This window comes from Mirounga angustirostris, unplaced genomic scaffold (assembly GCF_029215605.1).
Source record: "Mirounga angustirostris isolate CCGP_5_RB_7025 unplaced genomic scaffold, mMirAng1.0.hap1 SCAF_6, whole genome shotgun sequence".
NCBI classification, from domain to species: domain Eukaryota; kingdom Metazoa; phylum Chordata; class Mammalia; order Carnivora; family Phocidae; genus Mirounga; species Mirounga angustirostris.
The window spans coordinates 154,765,390-154,786,242 of record NW_026991714.1 but is presented as its reverse complement, the minus strand read 5'-3'; the positions used below and the strand labels follow the sequence as shown (position 1 = coordinate 154,786,242).

At 47.5% G+C, this 20,853-nt stretch overlaps 1 pseudogene; it reads left to right on the top strand.

Annotated features, from left to right (window-relative positions):
- The first annotated feature begins 13,066 nt into the window (after positions 1-13,066).
- Positions 13,067-14,020, top strand: LOC123847143 (olfactory receptor 6A2-like; annotated as a pseudogene).
- Positions 14,021-20,853: the final 6,833 nt, after the last annotated feature.

The window sequence follows — 20,853 nt, the reverse complement described above, 5'->3', positions numbered from 1 at the left end:
GTGGAAGCCCCACAGCACCAAAAGAATGAGACAGCCCAGGATAGCCTTTCAAGGCCCCTAAAAACTGAACTGTCATTGGACCTAAAGCTGCAAAAGGACAGAACCTATACTCTGAACCTAAACAGGATGACTACCTGCTGACATGGAAGGGTCTCCCAACATCACAGTCCAGAATACAAGTGAAAATCATCCATCATATGAAAAATCAGGAAAACAACAATTTGATGATAAAATACAATGAACTGATACAAGGTGAAGTTGATCTCAGAACTATCTGCCGAGGATTTTAAAGTAGTCTTCATAAAAGATGCTTCCACAGTAAATTGCAAACTCTTTTGAAACGAATGGGAAAAAAACCAAAAAATCTCAGCAAAGAAATAGAAGTTATAAAAATGAACTACTCGTGAGAGTGTGGAAAAATTGGAACATTCATGAGATTGGAAAATGGTGCAGCCACTTTGGAAAACAGTTTGGCAGTTATTCATAATGTTAACCCAGCAATTCCACTCCAAGGTACATATCAAAGAGAAATTAAGTTATGTCCACACAAAAACCTGTACATAAATGTTCATAGCAGCATTATTCATAATAAACAAAAAATAGAAACAAGCTAAATGTACATCAATCGATGAATGGATAAAAAAATATGGTCTATCCACAACACAGAACATATTCAGCCGTTGAAAGGAAGGAAGGTCTGACACCTGCAACAGTGGAATGAACCTTGGAAACAGTATGCTAAGTGTCAGACACAAAAGACCACATGTATGATTCCATTTATATAAAATGTCCTGATTGGGCAAATCCACAGAGAGAGAAAGTGAATTAGTGTTTGCCAGGGGCTGGAAGGAGGAGAAAATTGGAAATGACTGCTAATAGGTATGGGGTTTCCTTTGGGGAGATGAAAATGTTCTGAAATCAGCCAGTGGTGATTGTGGTATAATTCTGAGTATACTAAAAACTACTGGATTATACACTTTTAAAGGATACATCTGTGGTGTATGAGTTATGTTCTCAATAAAGCTGTTATCCTTTTAAAGAACCAAATGGAAATTATAGAACTAAAAATACAACTGACTTTTTTTTAAACTCACTAAAAGGGGTCCCTGGGTGGCTCAGTCAGTGAAGTGTCTGCCTTTGGCTCAGGTCGTGATCTCAGGGTCCTGGGATCGAGTCCCACATCGGGCTCCCTGCTCAGCAGGGAGTCTGTTTCTCCCTCTCCCTCTGCCCCTCCCCCATTCATCCACTCTCTCTCTCTTTCTCTCAAATAAATAAATAAAATCTTTTTTTTAAAAACTCACCCAATGGACTCAAGAACAGAATGGAAATGCCAGAGGACAGCATCCGTCAAATTGAAGACAAATAAATAGAATTTACTTAATGTAAACAACAGAGAGAAAATAGACAAAAAAATTAATACAGCCTCAGAGACCTCTGGGACAATAACAAAAGAGATAATATTTCTATCATTGGAGGTCTAGGAGGGAGAGGAGAGAAAAGAATGTGAAGAAACTGAAAACTTCCCAAGACATAAACTTACAGATTCAGGAAGTTGAGCAAACTCCAAACAGGATAAACCCAAAGAAATTCACACCAAACCACATCATAAGTAAAATTCTGAAAACTAAGAATTAAAAAAAAAATCCTAAAAGCAGACAAAGAAAAACAATACATCATTATCAATAAAGGAAAACCAATTTGAATGATAGCAAATTTCTCATCTAAAATGGAGACCAGTAGGTAATGGAAGACCTGTTTTTAAGAGTTGAAAGAGAGGGTGTGTCAAGCTTGTATGCTACATCTGTGAAACTATCCTGCAGAAATTATGGGGAAATAAAGACAACCTCAAATGAAGGAAAACAAGAGAGCTTCTTGCTAGAAGACATACTGTTACATAATAGCTAAAGAAAACCCTCCAATCAGAAAGCAAATGATTACAAAAAGATGGGACTTTCAGAAAGGAAAGAAGAACAATGAAATGGGTAAAAGTAGAAGTGACCATAATAGATTATCCTTCACTTTGTGAGGTTCTTTAATCACATTTTATGTTACAACACCACCTGAAGTGGTGCTCAGTGAATACAGAAGAAATACTCCAGACAGTTCTATGTTTAAAGTAGGAGGGTAAAAAAAAAAAACTAAATTAAGTAAGGTTTCTATATTTCACTTGAAGTGTTAACATGGCAACACCAGAAGCCTGTTATAAGTTACATACAGTATCATATATAACTTACATATAAGGTAACCAATAAAAAAATTATACAAAACTCAAAAACATTATAAATACATCAAAATAGAAGTCTGAAAAATGTTCACATAACTCATTGAGAGAGAGGGGGAAAAGAAACAGATACATGAAAACAGGGGAACAAATAGGAAACAAAAAGTAAATGGCAGATATAAGCCCTAAAACATTAGTAATAACTTAGATGTAAATGTTCTAAATACACAAATTAAAAGGCAGATGTTGGGGGTGCCTGGGTGGCTCAGTCAGTTGGGCGTCTGCCTTAGGCTCGGCTCACTATCCCAGGGTCCTGGGATCGAGCCCCACATCGGGCTCCCTGCTTCGGTTAGGGTTAGGGTTAGGGTTAGGGTTAAGATTGGCAAAGTGAATTTTGGCAGGAGTGGCTATATTGATATCAGAGAAAAACTTCAGATAAAAGAAAATTACTAGGAAGAATAGGGGACATTACATAATAATAAAAAGGATGAATCCACCAAAAAGATAGAACAATCCTAAATGTGTATGTGCCAAACTACAGAACTTCAAAATATATGAAGCAAAAATGGATAAAGCTGAAAAAAGAAATGGACAAATCCACAATTCTACTTGGAGAATTCAAGATGTCTCTCACAACAATTGACAGAACTACTGGAGATAAAATCAGCAAGATCTGGAAGAACTGAACACCATCAACCAATGGATCTAATTCACATCTGCAGAACACTCCACGCAACAAAAGTAGAATACACATTTGTTTCACATACATGGGACATTCACCAAAATTTGTATCTTAGGTCATAAAACAACCTTAACAAACTTAAAAGAATTTAAATCATACAGAATATATTTTCTGACCATAATAGATTCAAACAAGAACTCAGTAACAGAAAGATAATGGAAAAATCTGCAAACACTTGAAAATTAAACACACTTCTAAATAATCCATGGGTCAATGTTGAAATCTCAAAGGAAATTTTAAAAATACAAAGAAGTGAATAAAAATGAAAACGACATATCAACATTTGGGGGATACAGCTAAAGAAATGCTAAGAGGGAAGTTTACAGTGCTTAATATTTACATGAGAGGAAAGATCTCAAATCCATAAGCTAAATTGTGATCTCAAAAATCTAGGGAGATAAAAGCTAAATAAAGCCAAAGTCTGCATAAGGAAAGAAATAATAAAGATAAAATCAGAAATGAATGAAGTTAAAAACAGGAAAACAATTTTAAAAATTAATGAAACAAAAAGCTGGTTTTTTGAAAAAAATAAAAATAAAATAAACCTCTAGCAAGATTAACAAAAATAAAAAATAACCCAAATCAATACCCAGAATAGAAAAAGTGATATACCGGGGCGCCTGGGTGGCTCAGTCGTTAAGCGTCTGCCTTTGGCTCAGGTCATGATCCCAGGGTCCTGGGTTCGAGCCCCGCATCGGGCTCCCTGCTCAGGGGAAGCCTGCTTCTCCCTCTCCCACTCCCCCTGCTTGTGTTCCCTCTCTCGCTGTGTCTCTCTCTGTCAAGTAAATAAATAAAATCTTTAAAAAGAAAAAGTGATATACCAACAGACACAACAGCCATTAGAAGGATAAGAGAGAAATACTATGGACAACTTTAAACTCATAAATTCAACAACTTAGAAGAGATGGACCAATTCTCTGAAAACCACAAACTACTAAAACTCAGCCAGATGAAACAGAGAACTAAAACTATAAAGGAACTAGGTTTTTGTCATCAAAATGTTTCTGAATCCAGAGTTCTCACTGTTAGAATTGACATTTACAGATCAGCAAGGGCAAGAGGCTGGAATGACCCACATGGTGGTGGATTAGAGGTGGAGATGTCAGTAAGATCTTGTGTTCAGCTTAATCTGGGTACAGATGGCTACATACAGAAGTACTGTAGATGTGTGTGTGTGTGTGTGTATTTCTATACAGATGTGTGCATAGGTATGTACAAATACACATGTATTTCTTTGTTCTGCCAACCGAGAGGGCCTGGAAGCCATGGTGCCCCAGCAGCAATGAGCACACCCAGTGCCCAGATCTTGGCATCTAACATCATCCTCAGTCAAAGGAAACAGGACACCTGGGAGAAGCAGCTGATTCTAAGACTGGGGTAGGAAATATATAAGGGCCTGGAGCATCTTGTAATGTCAGAAAGTAAAGAAGTGATCAAACACAAACAAAACAGAAAATTGAAAACACCGATGATGAGATAGGGCAGAGGTGCATAGGGACTGACTGAAGGGTTCCCAAAGACCAAAGCTGGAACAATTTGAGCAATGATCAGTCAATATTGGATTATAACCCAAAGGGCAAAATGCACACCTATGAGTCATACTGACATTAAAAAATGACTGAATACATAAAGGAGGAGAAGAGACACATTTCCCATGCAGAAGAAGTCTGAATAATTTGTGTGGATACTCTGCTTTCAAGGAAGGAGCACATAACTTCCCACTCCTTGAGTGCAGGCCTGCCTAATGTCTTCCTCCAAAGAGTGAAGTATAGAAAGGGGAGAAAAGGAACAGCTCTTCAATGGGGAAGAAACCTGACAAACACAATTCAGCCATGTGAAAAAAGTCAACATCAACAGCCATACACCATCTTAGTATGTGTACTCTTGATCATAAGGGATGAAAATGGCACTTCACCTCTGTGATCTGCCTCCAAAAAAACCCATAACCATGATCTAATGGGAAGAAGATCAGAGAAATTCCAGTAAAAGGGCATCTTACAAATACCTGAGCAGTACTCTTCAAAACTGTCAAGGTCATCAAAACCAAGAAAAATATGAGAAACCATCACAGCCAAGAGGAGCCTAAGGAGACAGGCCAACTAAATATAAGGTGGTGTCCTAGATGGGTTCCTAAGACAGGAAAAGGACATTAGGTAAAAACTAAGGAAATCTGAATAAACTATGGACTTTCATTTATAATAATATGTCAATATTGGTTCATTAATTGTAGCAAATATACCATATTAATGTAAGATGTATATAATGTATGTGGGGTGTCTGTAACTGTTCTAAAAAATAAAGTCTAAAAATTCCTAAAAAAGAAATCTCTAGGCCAAGATGGTTCCACTAGAGTATTTTACCAGACATTTAAAAAAGAATACACCAATTTCACACAATCTCTTATAAAAATAAGATGGAACACTTTCCAACTCATTTTATAAGACAAGAATTACCCTGAAAGTACAACCAAAGATAGCACTGAAAATGAAAACCACAGACCAATATCTCTAATGAATTTAGTTGCAAAATCCTCAACAAAACTTCATCAAACATAATCCAATATATAAAAAGAATAATACACTATAACTAAGTGGATTTACTCCAAGCATGCAAGATTGATTCTGAAAATCAATCATCATAATTCATCTCATCAACAGGCAAAAGAGGACAAATCTTATGATCATATCAAATGTGCAGGAAAAGCTTGACAAAATTCACACCCTATTCAGGATAAATAAAAAACTCTCAGGAAACTAGGAATAGAGGGGAACTTTCTCAATCTCATAAAGAATATCTACCAAAAATTCTCTGCAATTAACATCATCATTAATGCTGAAAGACTGAATGTCCTCCCTGAAGATCAGGAATTCAGTGTAGTGATGCCCATTCTCAGCACCCTCACTCAACATAGCACTGGAAGTTCCAGCCAGAGCAACAGGGCAAGAAAAAGAACTAAAAGCATACATGTTGGAAAGGAAGAAATAAAAAATATCTCTATTTACAGATGACATAATTACTTATGTAGAAAATCCCAAGAAGTCTCCAAAAATAAAACCCTTAGAAGTAATAAGTGGACTCAACAAGATCATAGGACACAAGATCAAACACAAAAATCAGGTGCATTTCTACACACTAACAATGACCAGGTGGAACCCTCAATAAAAAATGTAATACAATTTATAATTTCTCCAAAGAAATGAACTCAACCTAACCCTCATATCTTATACAAAAATTAATTCAAAATGAATGATGGGCTTAAATGTCAAATGTAAAACTATAAAACTTCTAGAAAAAAAATTATAAAATCTTTGAGACCTACGATGAGGTAAAGCATTCTTAATTTGCAACCAAAACAAAATTCTACAAAAAGTTATATTGGACCTTGTAAAAATTAAAAATCTTTGCTTTGTGAAAGTTTTGTGAAAATACTTATCCACTGGGAGAAAATATTTGCAAATTACATATTTAACACAAGACTTGCATTCAAAGTATTTTTTAAAAACTCTAAAAACTCAACATGAAAAAATATTCAATTAGAAAATAGGAATGCATAGTCATTTCACCAAAGGGGACATACAGATGTGTCATATAAGAACATGAAACGATGTTCACCTTCATTAGCCGTTAAGTAAATGCAAACTAAAACACAATAAGATATCACTACAGAACTACCAGAATGGCTTTTAAAAAAATTAGTGGTAATACCAGATGCTGGCAAGAAGTAGAGGAACTAAATCACTCACACATTGCTGGTGGGAATGTAAATGGTACAGCCACAGCCACTCTAAATAATCTGGCCTTTTCTTTCTAACCTGAAAATTAGATTTGCCGTATGACTCAGTGACTACACTGCTGGGCACTGACCCCAGAGCAGTGAAAACTTACCTTCATGCAGAAATTTGTCTCTAAGGCTCACAGCAGCTTTATTCATGGTAGCTGGAGACTGGGAATTACTTAATGCCTCTCCAAGGTTCAACAGTTAAATTGTGGTGTATCCATGCATGAAACACTACTCAGCAATAAAAAAGGACTGAGCTATTGATACACACAAAACAACCTGGATGAACGAACCTCAAAGAAATTATGCTGAATGAAAAAAACAATCTCAAAAGGATATATATTGCATGATCCCATTTATATAACATTTCCGAAATAACAACAGAGACGAAAAACAGATTAGTGGGCTCGGTACGTGAGGGTGTAGGGGTGTGACTAGAAAGGGGCAGCACCAGGGAGTCAGTGTGATTCCTGTGGTACTCACCTGAGCAAACATATGTGATGTGACTGTGACTTACATGGACACACACGAGAACGTGCACAGCCAGTGAAATCTGATAGTCTAGGGACTGTACCCATGTGGATTTCCTGCACTGTTTAGTTTGGGACTATTATAAATAAATCTATTAAGAACATTCTTGTGGGGCGCCTGGGTGGCTCAGTCAGTTAAGTCTCTGCCTTCGGCTCAGGCCATGATCCCAGGGTCCTGGGATCAAGCCCCACATGGGGCTCCCTGCTCTGCAGGAAGCCTGCTTCTCCCTCTCCCACTCCCCCTGCTTGTGTTCCCTCTCTCGCTGTGTCTCTCTCTGTCAAATAAATAAAATCTTTAAAAAAAAAAAAAAAGAAGAAGAAGAACATTCTTGTACAAGTTCTTTGGTGCACGTCTATTTTCACTTCTCTGAAGTAAGTACTTCAGAGTGGAGTGGTGGGGTCGTTCAGTAGGAGCAGGTGTAACTCACTAGGAAGGGTCCAAACCGTTTTCCAAAGTGGTTATACTAGTTGGAGCTTCAGTTCCTCCACATCCTCTCCACTCATAAATTTCTAGGAAATGCAAACTAACGTACAGTGACAGAAAGCAGGTCAGTGGCCGCCTGGGGAGGTAGTGTGGGGAGGGGCAGGAAGGAGGAAACTTTTGGGGGGGTGGAATGCACATTCTGTTGATTGTGGTATCAGTTTCATGGGTGTATACATATGTCAAAACTAATCAAATTGTACACTTCAAATATGTGCTATTTATTGTACATCATTTGTACCTGGATAATGCTGTTTTTAAAGCAAGATTATCCTCCCACAAAGAAAACCCTGTGCCCAGAACCAACAGAATCGGCAATGTGTATAAAGCATAATAATGGTGCCCACAACTGGCTTTTTCCTAGGACTGCAAAGTTGGTTTGCCATTAGAAAAGCCATCATTGAAATTTGCCACACTGAGATACTAAGGGAGAAAAATTATGTTATTCTCTTAAGAGAGGCAAAAAGTTTTATATTAAAAAATGTGTTACAATTAATAAATACTTTGCAAACTAGGAGTAGCCGGGAACTCCCGTAATCTGATAACAAGTATCAAACCACAACCCACAGCAAGCCTCCTGCTCTCCAAAACCAAGTCAGAGACCAGAGACAGCACAGGGCTGCCCTCCCCACTTCGACCGGCTCTGCCCTGCCCTGGGGGCCTTCACCAGTGAAGTGGGTTATGAGAAGAAAGTCATTAGGACTGGAAATGAGGGCAAAGCCCTCATGGCCCACAGACAATGCCACCAGGAATGAAAGGAATCCAGAAGAATCTGCAGATAAATGAGTAGAATCCATGACAGTTTAGCAAGCTCACAGGGCATGGTTAATTTAAAAAAGCAATTGTTTTTCTACATAAGAGCAACAACAAACAGAAAAGGAATTCTTTTAAAAAGCTATCACTTACAAAAGCAACAAAAATATTAAATATCTAGGAATTACTGTAATGAAAGATGTGGGAAACCTTTACACAGAAAACTGAGAGACATCACAGCAAAGTTTAAGTAAGGAAGAAAAATACACCCAGTTTACGGGTCAGAAGACTCAATCTTGCAAAGACATAAAATTTCCCCAAATTAACTACTGAAGGAGGGAGGCCAAACCTGACAAAATGACTCTAAAATTTACATGGAACCCCAAATGGGCGTGAGTAACTGCCAAGTCAACTAGGAGCAGGATCCTGCAGGCCCAGCTGGATTAGCAGCAATGCAATTATGGACGTACCTGTCAGCCAGCCAGTGTGGATGGAAGCAGAGAGCACGGTCAGGAGTGGACTCTCTGCTTCTCGAAGGCCAGTGACAGGCAGGGGGCCTCCTGCCCAGCTGACAAGGGCACTAGAGTGGGCAAGAGGTGGGGTGAGGGCACGAGGGTGCAGCTACCAGGGGGCAGCAGGGCGTAGGCTGCAGGGCTGGGGCTTCCTTCCCTTTCATTTCCAAGACAGGAGGCTGGAGCCTGTGTCTGTGCTGATGTTAGGAAAGGCAGAAAGAAAGAAGATGGAGACCCAGCAGGAAAGGCCAGGGAAGCGTCCAGAGCTCAGCACAGCCTGGAGCAGGAAAGCACCCAGGATGTGTGTGGATAAAGATAAGGTCTCTGTGGGGGAAGCAGGAAGTCAGAGTCCCTGCCCCTTGGCTTGTTTTCTTTTTCTTTTCTTTTTTTTTTTATGTTATGTTAGTCACCATACAATACATCATTAGTTTTTTTTTTTTTTTTTTTTTTAAGATTTTATTTATTTATTTGACTGAGAGAGACATAGTGAGAGAGAGAGCACAAGCAGGGGGAGTGGGAGAGGGAGAAGCAGGCTTCCCACTGAGCAGGGAGCCTGATGCAGGGCTCAATCCCAGGACCCTGGGATCATGACCTGAGCCAAAGGCAGACGTTTAACGATTGAGCCACCCAGGCGCCCCACATCATTAGTTTTTGATGTAGTGATCCACGATCCATTGTTTTCGTATAACACCCAGTGCTCCATGCAGTACGTGCCCTCCTTAATACCCATCACCGGGCTAACCAATCCCCCCTCCCCCCTCCCCTCTAAAACCCTGTTTGTTTCTCAGGTGCATAGTCTCTCATGGTTCATCTCTCCCTCCAATTCCTCCCCGCCCCCCCCCCCCATTTTTCCCTTCCTTCTCCTAATGTCCTCCATGCTATTCCTTATGTTCCACAAATAAGTGAAACATATGGTTTCCCTTGGCTTGTTTTCTGAGGACGGGGTGGGGACTGTAGGGTTTGCGAAACCTGCCTGGGGCCGCAGAGGGCCTTTGGGTCTGCTGGAGCTCTCGCTGCAGGAACAGACTGGGGACTCTGCAGGGGGCAGGGGTGAACACTGACGCTGGAGTTTGGGGAGGCAGCCCATCTGGACCCCGCCAGTCTATTCTCCCCAGCAGCCCTGCTCTGTCCAGAACCCTGCACATCTCAGGGGCACCACCAGGCCATGCACCCACTGTGCCCAGGTGTTGGGCACCCACCGAGGTGGGACTAGGGGTGCTGTGGGAGTGACGTGAGAAATGGGCAGGACCTTGATCTCCACACCTTGGATGCAGAGGTGAAGTTCTGGGCCATGGGAAGCCAGGGGTGTCTGTGGAAAGGGGTTGAGATGATGTGGGGAAACAGGATCCTGAGAAGTAGGAAGCTGGGGAACTGTGGGGAGCACTGCCGGTGGATGCTGGGATTCCCAAGAAGAAAATCTCCAACCACCCACCAAAATCAACAAAGCAGCAAGAAGTCCAGCAGCCCAAGACACACCCTGCCTGAACACAGCCTGCAGAGAGCCACCTGACCTCCCTACTGGAGAGGGGCTGTGGTGCCAGGCCCCTGGGAGGGTGCAGGGGCGGTGGGGAGGGGAGGCGGGGAGGAAGGCCGATTTGCACCAGGGCAGGAAGCCCTAAGCAGAACAGGGTAGGGGCTGAGGCATTCACGTGAGCAAGAGAGCTTCTTCCCCTGGAAGGTTCCAGCCACCTCTCGGCAAAGCAGCCTGGCTGGCCCAGGTGGACCCCAAGGCAGTGAGGCCCAGAGGGTGGTCAGCCCTGCCCAGGAGCCACAGCTACTCCCCAGCACCAAGGCCCAGTGGGAAGGGATGGTGTAGGGCTGAGGGTGTGGACACACGGACCAGCAGTGTATCTGAGTGTCCTCCCTTGGTCACTCACTCGGGCCACGTTCATGGTCACCTCAAATTGCAGCCTGAAAAGCCTAGCTCCAGCATGCCCGAAGTTCCTCACCAGGGCAACTGAGGAGTCGCTTACAGCAATGGAAAAGAGCCTGGCCATCTTGACTCATGTCCGCAGCCCAACGGCCCTGCTCCTGGCTCCTTCCTCATCCCACACCCTCATCTGCCGGAGGCCCCAGTCCTTGGTCCTCCCCTCAGCCTCGCACCTTGTGGGACCCCAAATGCCCACCTCCAGGAAGGCTCTGAGCTCCAGATGCACGTGCCCATGTCCCCACCTAACTTCCCCTCATCTCTAAATCTGCACACCAAAAACACTTACTCCCACCCCCCCCCCCAGCCCTCCAAAACCCACCAATCCCACATCCTTGGACTCCTCGTTCTTCCACACCACGCCCGATCCATCAGCAAATCCAGCAACATCCTGCCCCACCACAGTGATCCTTAGGTCCGACAGCAGCCCGAATGCAGCCCATCTGGACCCCGCCAGTCTATTCTCCCCAGCAGCCCTGCTCCATCCAGAACCCTGCACATCTCAGGGGCACCACCAGGCCATGCGCCCACTGCGGAGCTCAGCCGCTGACCCCTCCCCAGCTCTGAGTCCAGGTCGGTCCCAGCATGAGCCCTCCCCCTCCACACGTGGAGCGCACGCCCCCTCCCCCCTCTGCCACACCCTGCTCAGCCCCAAGCTCAGTCTGAGGCCTCGGTGGACAAGGCCTGGTGTGGGGGAATGCCCTCTGAAGGCTCACAGCAGCAAGATGCAGAACAGAGCCCGAGTAAGAGTTTAGGGGTTTTGTCCTCCAAACCCATTCTCCCGTATATCAGCCAGCTTGTTTAGCACACTCTCACTTCCACATCAAATGTGCAGATCCACTCAGGGCCACGTTCTGAGGCACTCGGGGTGCAGGTAAGAAGCTAAAACCCCAACCATACTACAAATGAGTGCATTGGTTTTTAAATGGGTTTTGGAGATCTAGAAGCACAGCCTGTGACCTGCGGGAACATTCCTAGAACGGAGAGCACAGGCTGATGGGCGGCAGGGTGCAGGGGGACCCTGGACAGGGCTCAGCCACATCTTGGGGAGCCCCTGAGCCAGCAAACCCATGGGTGGGCAGGGGTGAAGGAAGCTGACTTCTGTTTTGAGGATCTGGCCCTTTCAATCCTGTGAAAACAGTTCCCTGTAGCAGCGAGGAAGCTGCCCACCAATTCTGCCCCTCCCGATCCCTCGGCCACCACTGCAGACACGGAATCAGGGGGCACAGGGACTCTGGCCCTGAGAACCTCTCTGCACAGCTGTGGCTTGGGCAGAATCAGACAGGAGCTGCACGTGGGGTGAGGTGGCGGAGGGCTGGACGCCCAGGGCCCGTGGAGGGGCCTCAGCTCCTGGGAGCTCCAGCGAGCACGTAGCTTGCTTGGCCAGGGTGTCAAGGGGACCCAGGGTGGGAAACTTGGCCTCCTGCATCCCTCCAACTCCCTGGGATGCTGAATTCTCCTAGGGAACAGGCGCCCCCTGAGTGGCCATGATCCGCATCGGCCCCTCACTACACATGCCCACGGACGTCCTCCTCAGCACCCCATCCCTCCCGGAGGTGTGGTACATCTCTGCTTAACCTGAGGGCAAATTCTGGGGCTGTCATCTCAAGAACAGACAAGGAAGCCGCGTCTCTGGGCAGCGAGTGCCTTCCCCCTCACCCAGGAAGATGGCAGGAGCCCGGCTCCAGGCCCAGCCCTTCCTCGTCAACCCCAGGCCGCTCACTTGCCCACTGACCCACGACACCCATTCTTCCGACCTGGGTGACCTTGGCCACGGCCTCCCCCCTCCCCACCAGTGGGTCCAAGCCAGGCCTGGGGTGCGGCCGCATGCACACCTGTTAGCAGGTCCCCAGGCCAGGCCTCTGAGGCCTTCTCGGGTGCCCTGCACAGGCCCCCACCACACCACGGCCTTTGTCTAGTCCGTGACCACGCAGGGCCGGTGGCTCCAGGGCAGAGCCCACGTCTGCCCACCCCCCACCCAGTGCCCGGAGGAAACGTGTGAGGCCGCGGGCCCTGCCGTGGGCCGTCCTGGGGGATACTGACCAGGACGGGGGCCCCCCACCACACCCTGCCCGCCCCTCAGCGTCCAACCCGCTGCGTCTGCCACCGGACAGTGCACACCATGTCTGCCGGGGACACCCGCTCCGAGGTGACAGAGTTCATCCTGGCGGGCTTCCCGGGCTCGCTGGGCTTCCACGTGTGCCTGCTGGTGTTGTTCACACTGGCCTACACGCTGACGGTCACGGAGAACGTGGTCATCCTCACCGTGACCCGTGTCAATCCCCCGCTGCACAAGCCCATGTACGTCTTCCTGAGCAACCTGTCCTTCCTGGAGGTGTGGTACATCTCCGTCACCGTGCCCAAGATGCTGCTCAGCCTGGCGGCGCCCCAGTGCCACCACGTCTCCTTCGTGGCTGCATGGCACAGCCGTACTTCTTGCTGGCGCGGGCCTGCACCGAGTGCACGCTCCTGGGCATCGTGGCCTACGATCGCTACGTGCCATCTGCAGCCCCCTGCGCTACCCCGCCGTCATGAGCCCCAGTTTCTGCAGCTTCCTGGCCGCCAGCTCCTGGATCTCGGGCTTCACCGTCTCCCTGGGAAAGGTCTTCTTCATCTCGGGCCTGGGCTACCATGGCCCCAACGTCGTGAACCACTTCTTCTGCGATGTGTCCCCCCGCTGAACCTGGCGTGCTCTGACATGTCCGCGGCAGAACTGGTGGACTTCCTCCTGGTGCCGCTCTTCCTGCTGGGGCCGCTCCCGCTCACCATTCTCTCGTACACCGCCGTCCTCGGCACCGTGCTGCGCATCCCTTCTGCCGCCGGCTGGCACAAGGTCTTCTCCACCTGCGCCTCGCACCTGGCTGTGGTGGTCGTCTTCTACTCGGCCTCCCTCTTCATCTACACCCGGCCATGCGCCATCTACTCCCTCGACCTCAACAAGCTGGGGTCCGTGGTCTACACGGTGCTCACGCCGCTGCTCAGCCCCGTCATTTACTGCCTGCGGAACCGAGAGGTCAAGGAGGCGCCATGCAAGGCGGCTCGGAGGGCAGCCCAGGCCCTGGGTGCCCGGTCCTAGGAGCCTCCCCAGGACCCGCACTGGGCCCCGGTGTCTCCTGTTTAACTCCTGAGCAGCTCCACCAGGCCGAGGGGCTGAAGGCAGAGTCCTTGCTGTCCCTGCCCCTCATCAGTGGGACCTGCCCCGGGACACTACACAGGATGACCACCCCAACCCGGCCCATGGCCAGGGGGCCAATGCCTGGAACAGGCACCCTGTGTGGAGCCCCCTCGCCCTGCCATGCCCTGGTGCTGCCTGAGGCTGCCCACACCCCGTTCCTGGTGGTGACACCCTCTGTCCCCCAACCCTGGGTAGGAGTGGAGTGGCCAGGGTGCAGGCCTGGGCAGGCCCCCAGAGGCCAGGTCAGCTGCAGCACAGTTATGGGGAGAGGGTCTTGGGGCAGCAGGGTGATGCCCAACCAGTGAAGGGGGAGGGACAGGAGTGTAGACGACACAGCAGGGCAAATAAGACTCTGGGAAGGTGGAGAACTGCCCACCTACAACCAGCAGCCCCCTCCCAGCACCTCCTGACCAGTGGCCCTGTGACCAGCTTCCTCTCTGTTGGGAGCACGCAGAGTAAACAAGGCTGGGCTTGAAAGCGATGTGTAGGCCCTGAGCCACAACCCTGCTCCACACGGACCCCGGCTGTCTGCCCGACTGTGGCCTCCCTGCTCTGTGGTGGACCTGGTGTATAGGATCCCCTCCAAGCTGGCTCACTTTGGCCCTGCTGTGCAGCTGACCCTGGTGCCTACCCTGGCTACAGCTCCCACAAGCACATCGTCACCAAGTGGGGACTGGGTGGGGGTCCACACTCACCATGGGCCTGGCTGACCAGGGAGGACAGGACCTGGATCGTCCTAGAGGAACCTTAGCCTGCTCTCCTGAGATGATTGGTGCCATGGCGTCAGAAGGCCCTGCGTCCCCACTGGGGCATGACTGTGATGGCCCATGAGCCTCTGCTATGGATTCTAGGGTCACGAGGCCCGGCACCAGCCTCTGCTGCAAAGGCAGCCGGGTGCTGGTCAGAAATCTCATGATGCCTCTGCAGGATTTCTGGTTATAATTGTCAGCCATGCTGGCAAGGTTGGGGAAATCTAGAATGTTCATCTTGAGCAACTGACAATGGGGGTTTTGAGCTCCATTCTCTGGGCTGCCACAGAAACACACTAGACACTGAGCATGAAGGCTGCTCATTCAGCATGCACACACTGGGCTCCGTGGGTGTGATGGGCCATGTGCTGCAAGGAGCAGGGCCCAAGTCTCCGCGTAGCCCCTTGGTCCAGGACTGTGGGCAGTCCCAGCACAGACTGACCCATCACTGCATCCTGCCAGCTGTCTTGGCACAGACTCCACCTGCCATGGCAGCCACCAGGATGGAGCAAACGGCCCATGCAAGGTGCCTGTAGGTCTGAAACCTCGAGCACTTCCCACTTTCATAATGAAGGTCCTTCCAAATCAAACTTCTGTAAAGCAATCACTTTAGAAACTAGGGTGAAAATACTACGACTCACTGGTCTGACGATTAATAAAGCAAGCACTGAGTACCAGCCTCTTGCTGGGGCTGCTTGGCCCTGCAGAGACCAGCTGGGTCAGGGAACTCACAGCCTGGCTTAGTCCCCTGGAAGCAACAGAAGCAGCTCGGGTCGGGGCTTGCCACACAGCAGGGCCTCCAAGGCCAGGGAGACACGACCCGTTCCAGGCAGGGCCTGGATGCCGAGGATGGATGAGGACGTAAGTCAGCCCCAGCGAGTGTGGAGTGCCCCACAGGAGAAGAGCCGTGTCGGGAGACCAATCACAGCCGTACACCAGAAGGTGCTGGAATGCAAGGCTACCTGCAGGGCAGATGTGTTCCCCGAACATCCTCCTGAAGAGGTGGAAGCCACTTTAAACAAAGTGGAGACGCGCTCTGATCTTCATGTTGGAGAGACAGCTCTGCAGCTGGGTCAGAGGGACAGCCCACCTGAGCACAGGGGGAGAAGTCGGAGACGGGCTGCTGGGGGAGAGCAGCATAAGCAGCCCAATCAGGCGACTAGTTAATGTTGGGGGAGTGAAAACTAGGGGTCATGGACAAGGCCCCAGTGTTGGCTGGGACTGCTGGGCAGGCGCCCCAAACTGAAGACAGAAAGAGCCCCCAGAGCAGAGATGGGGTGGGAAGCAGGCAGGGGCCTGATGGAGGAGCCTCATGCGCTCTTGGACTTGGGGCACCGGGAGCCACTGAAAGCACAGCCGCATAAAATCATAATTTGAGTTTTTCGCAGATTGCTCTAAACTTGGGGAGGTTCTACAGGATTTGGCCTTGTTCTAATCTGGGGCATGGAGCACAGTGTGGAAGCAGGAGTCCAGGGATAAGGGAGCCGGTGTAGAAGCCCAGGCAAGGGGCTGGGGCGCCTCAGACACGGCACAGTTGGCAGGCGTGTGAGGCTGCGGGGCAGCCCTGCAGGTGGGGCCCCAGCACTGAGGCTGGGGGAGGAGGACACTGGAACGTCCAAGAGGTGGTCCAGGCCAGAGAAAAGGGGCCAGGAATAGAACTTTCAGAGTCAGCTTATAGAGGGATAGCACAGTCAGGAGCACAAGAAGGTCACCTGCCAGGGGTGAAGAGCAGAGGAGCAGAGAAGACCCCTCAGCAAGAGGGCACTGAGGGTGGAAGAGGTAACCCACAGGCCGCCCCACACCCCGGTCAGGGTGGAGGTCCCCACAGGGCGCCAGCTGAGGACAGAACCGTTCCACTGGGTTTGTCAGCAGGTGGCTCAGACATCAGGTGGGAGGGGTAGAGCAGTGAGGGAGCAGGGCGGGGGGCGGAGAGGGGGGCAACCTGCTGGGTAGCCAGAGAAGGGGTGTTGAGGAAGCACTGGCTAGGGAGGTGGGCTGCTGGAGGAGGCAGCTGTTGTGGGCAGGGGTCTGCTGGTTGTCCCTGCAGGCTGGTGGGAAGAGCTTGAAGGGGGGGCGGTAGAAACAAAAGGGACAGACCCCATTCAGGGCAGGAATGAGGTGCAAGGAACAGGCCAGAGCCTCAGCTGGGAAGGAGGACACCTCCTGCACGGGAGCCCAGCCTTCAAGCTCTCCTAGTTCCGAGCAGAGCTCCATTTGTTGTTTTCTCAGACTTTTGAAGACGTGTATTTCCGGTGGCTACTCCTTTCTTTTGCACACTGTGAAGCTGGGGGCCATTGCAGCAGAGAAGGAAGAGGCCGCTATTCCTGTCTGAGCAGCAGTGGGAGGTCAGTGTCCCTAGGTCTGCAGTGCTGAGCCAGACCCGCCCCATACCCCAGGGCCCCCAGAGACAGGATGACCCACTAGCAGATGAGGAGTCGGAGCCTCTGTGGCCCGGGACGCCTTGCCACCAGTGGTCCCGCTGACCACCGCCAGGCCCTCTCCAAGGGGGCCTCTGCCTCCCCGGCCCAGCCCCCAGTGTCTCCCCAGCCCAGCCCCCAGTGAGGATTCAGTTAGCGGATTGAGCACCACATGCTCCCTCCTTAAATCCCACCAGATTGATGGTAAAGGAACCCATAGGATAAGGACAACGACAGAGGGGACAGCAGCAACAAAGCCCCAGAAACTGGATAAATGGAGTGGACCCGGCAGAGCAGAGAGGACTAAGGTGCAAAGCCCAGAAGGAAGGGGTTTTCCTCGCAGATGCCTCTGAGACTGTCTACTCGGGGCTGACGTGATGAGCAAAGAGGAGACTCATAGAGTCTACAATAACGCTCATTATTCAAACAGCAATTGTATTTCTATATATCAGCAAAAAACAACAGGAAATTGGAATATTTTTCAAATACCATTTCCAGTATGATGGGAATTAAAGAGGGCGCGGGATGTGATGAGCACTGGGTGTTATAGTAATGAATCATTGACCATTATATCAAAAACTAATGATGTACTATACTTTGGCTAATTGAATTTAAATTTAAAAAAATAAAATAGCTAAGTGTAAATCTTACAAAAATGTGCAGGAACTATACACTCAAAACTACAAAATATTGCTGAGAACAGTAAAGAAGACCTAAAGAAATGGGATGTAAACCACGTTCATTGGTTGAAACACTCACTATAGTTAAAATGCCAATCCTTCCCAAACTGATCTATACATTTGATGCAATCTCAATCAGAACCGAAGCAGGTTTCTCTTAGGAGCTACCAAACTGATTCTAAGGACCTGGAATTTTCCAAACAGCTCTTCTTCTGACTAACACTGTCTGATTTCAGGTTTTATTGTAAAGTTACCATAATAAGACAGTGTAGTATGGGCATCAAGATAGACAAATAAATCAGCAGATCAGAGCAGAGAGACTAAGAAATGGAGCCCCACGTATAAAGACAACTGATTTTTCACAGAAGTGCAAAGGCAATTTAGTGGAAAAAGAATAGTCTTTTCAACAAATAGTGCCAGAAAAATTAGATATCTTGATTCCCCCAAATAGGCTTTGATCGATACCTCACACCATATGTACTCATAGACCTAAATATAACCTAAAACTCCCAGAGGAAAACATGAGGAAATCTTTTTTACCTTGGGTTGGGCAAAATTTCTTAGATATAAAAGCAAAACCAAAATCCGTAAAAGAAAAAAATCATCAACTGGACTTCAATAGAATTTAAATCCTTTGCTCTTCAAGAGGCACAGTTAAAATAATGAAAATACAAGCCACAGCCTGAGAGAAGGTATTTCCAAATCATATGTCTTGATTGGAGCGTAAAGGGCAGAGCCACTTTGGAGAACAAGATGGGAACTTCCTGAAACATTACACACAAACGTACCACACAACACCCCATCTCACAGGTATTTACCTAAAAGAAATGAAAGTCCTTTCAAAGACCTGTAGGTGTATGTTCATAACAGCTTTCTTGTGATAGCCCCAAACTGGAAATAGCTCAAGGGTCCATCAGGAGGTGGATAAATTATGGTATAACCACATATTGGATTTATTAGCAATAAAGAGGAATGGACTATTGATACAATGACATAGATGGTCTCAGAGTAATTATGTTAAATGGGAAAAATGTGATACATAAAAATCTAGAAAATGCAGACTGATCACCAGTGACAGAAAGCAGATCAGTGGTTTCCTGTGATGCATTAGGGAGGGGTGGGCAGGAAGAGTAAGACCTGCGAGTCAAATATATACTATCTGATCCTTTTCAGAAAAGGCTTGTCCCTGATATAGAGCAATATTTGATAAGACTGTGGTTGAGAGTATTCCAGAACTAATGAACAAAAGAAATCTATGGATTCAATAAAGGCCCATGAATGCTGAACAGAATTAATACAAATGATGCCCAGACACATTATACTGAAAGTACAGGACATCAAAGACAGAGAGAAGCTCTCAAAAGCAGCCGGGAAAAGGGCAGATGTCTTCCCAGGGAACCAGAAGCTGCCTTTCCAGCAGTAACTATGGAAGTCAGTGAGTGCCTTCAAGGTACTGGGAAAATCTGCCATCCCAGGAGCCTGTACTCGGGGAAAATCGCACATGGCAACTTTGGCTGGTTTTCCTAAAAAGTCAGTCACAGTCTAAGGTGGGTATTTGCCCCTGCTGCAGACACTTAGAATCAGCTGGTCCAGGCCTTATAGGAGAGTCCTGAGAAGTTCCCGAGCACGGTCTGGGGACCAGCCTCTGCACCCCAGATCACCTGCCAATGACCAAGAGCATTTGAGGAGCCTGCAAAGGTGCTAATTAGTCTTAGATTACTCTCAGAGAAAACCTGCTTATGCCTTTGCGAAAATCGTTCATTTTAAAAATATTTCCAGCCTCACATTCCACCATCCTCCTCTTGACCATCTATATTAGTTTTCTATTGCTGTGTAACAAATTATCACAGGTTAGCCACACAAAACTATTGATGATCTCATAGTTTCCATTGGTCCTCTGCTTGGGGTCTTGCCAGACTGCAGGCAGATGTCAGTGGGGCTGTGTTCCATGTGAGGCTCAGCTGGGGAGGGACCCACTTCCAAGCTCTCTCAGGCTTTTGGCAGAATTCATCTCCTTGCAAATGTAGGACCGAGGTCCTATTCTCTTTCTGGGAAGAGATCCCTGCCAGGTGGCCCTACATGCCCTCCTACTGTTTGGCAGCTCCTTCCAGGCCTGCAGGGTCAGACTCCGATGGAGTCTCATGGAACATAATGCATCACAGGAGTGACATCCCAATCCCTTTGCATATTTGTTGGTTCCCATCCACTCTCAAATGCTTTATGCCCCTTTTTTGTTATCCTCAACATATTAATAAAAGTGAATTGGAGATGAGCTAGGTTCACTCAGCAGTCTAGAGGTCTTTTGCCCAGAAAACTGTCAGCCAAATTTGTACCCAAGCACTTCCCACTGCTTAACCTTTTAAAATTCTTTTTTTGAAAAAACCTCTATTCAAATTACAGAGGGGAATATAAAGCAAATTTTAACAAAACTAGAACTTGTTGGTAACAATGAAGTTGTATTACTAGGAAGAAATTTCAGACCAGGATAATGTGAGGTGTAATTTCTTTTTAATGTTGACTTTTAAAAATGCTCATTGCAATACTGGCAAATAAGCCCAGATTTTATTTTTAACCATGGAGTAATTCCTAGGAAATGTTTAGGATTTATGCCTCAAATTGACAGACACTCTCTTATGCTTTTGCATTTATGCCCTAATACAATATACGAAGTCCAGCCCCAGGCCTCACTGAACACCTGATGGTTGGTTGGACAAAAAAGAACTTGCTTTGGAAGAGGGGGGAAAAAGGTCCCATCCACTCTCAAGAGAATTACACAGCAGGGGGACATGGGGCCACCCTAGGATCTGCCACCTGCTTCTTTTCTGAAAGTCCTAAGTGCACTGCACACTACAGTATTATCAGCATAAACACAATGTCATGTGGCTGAT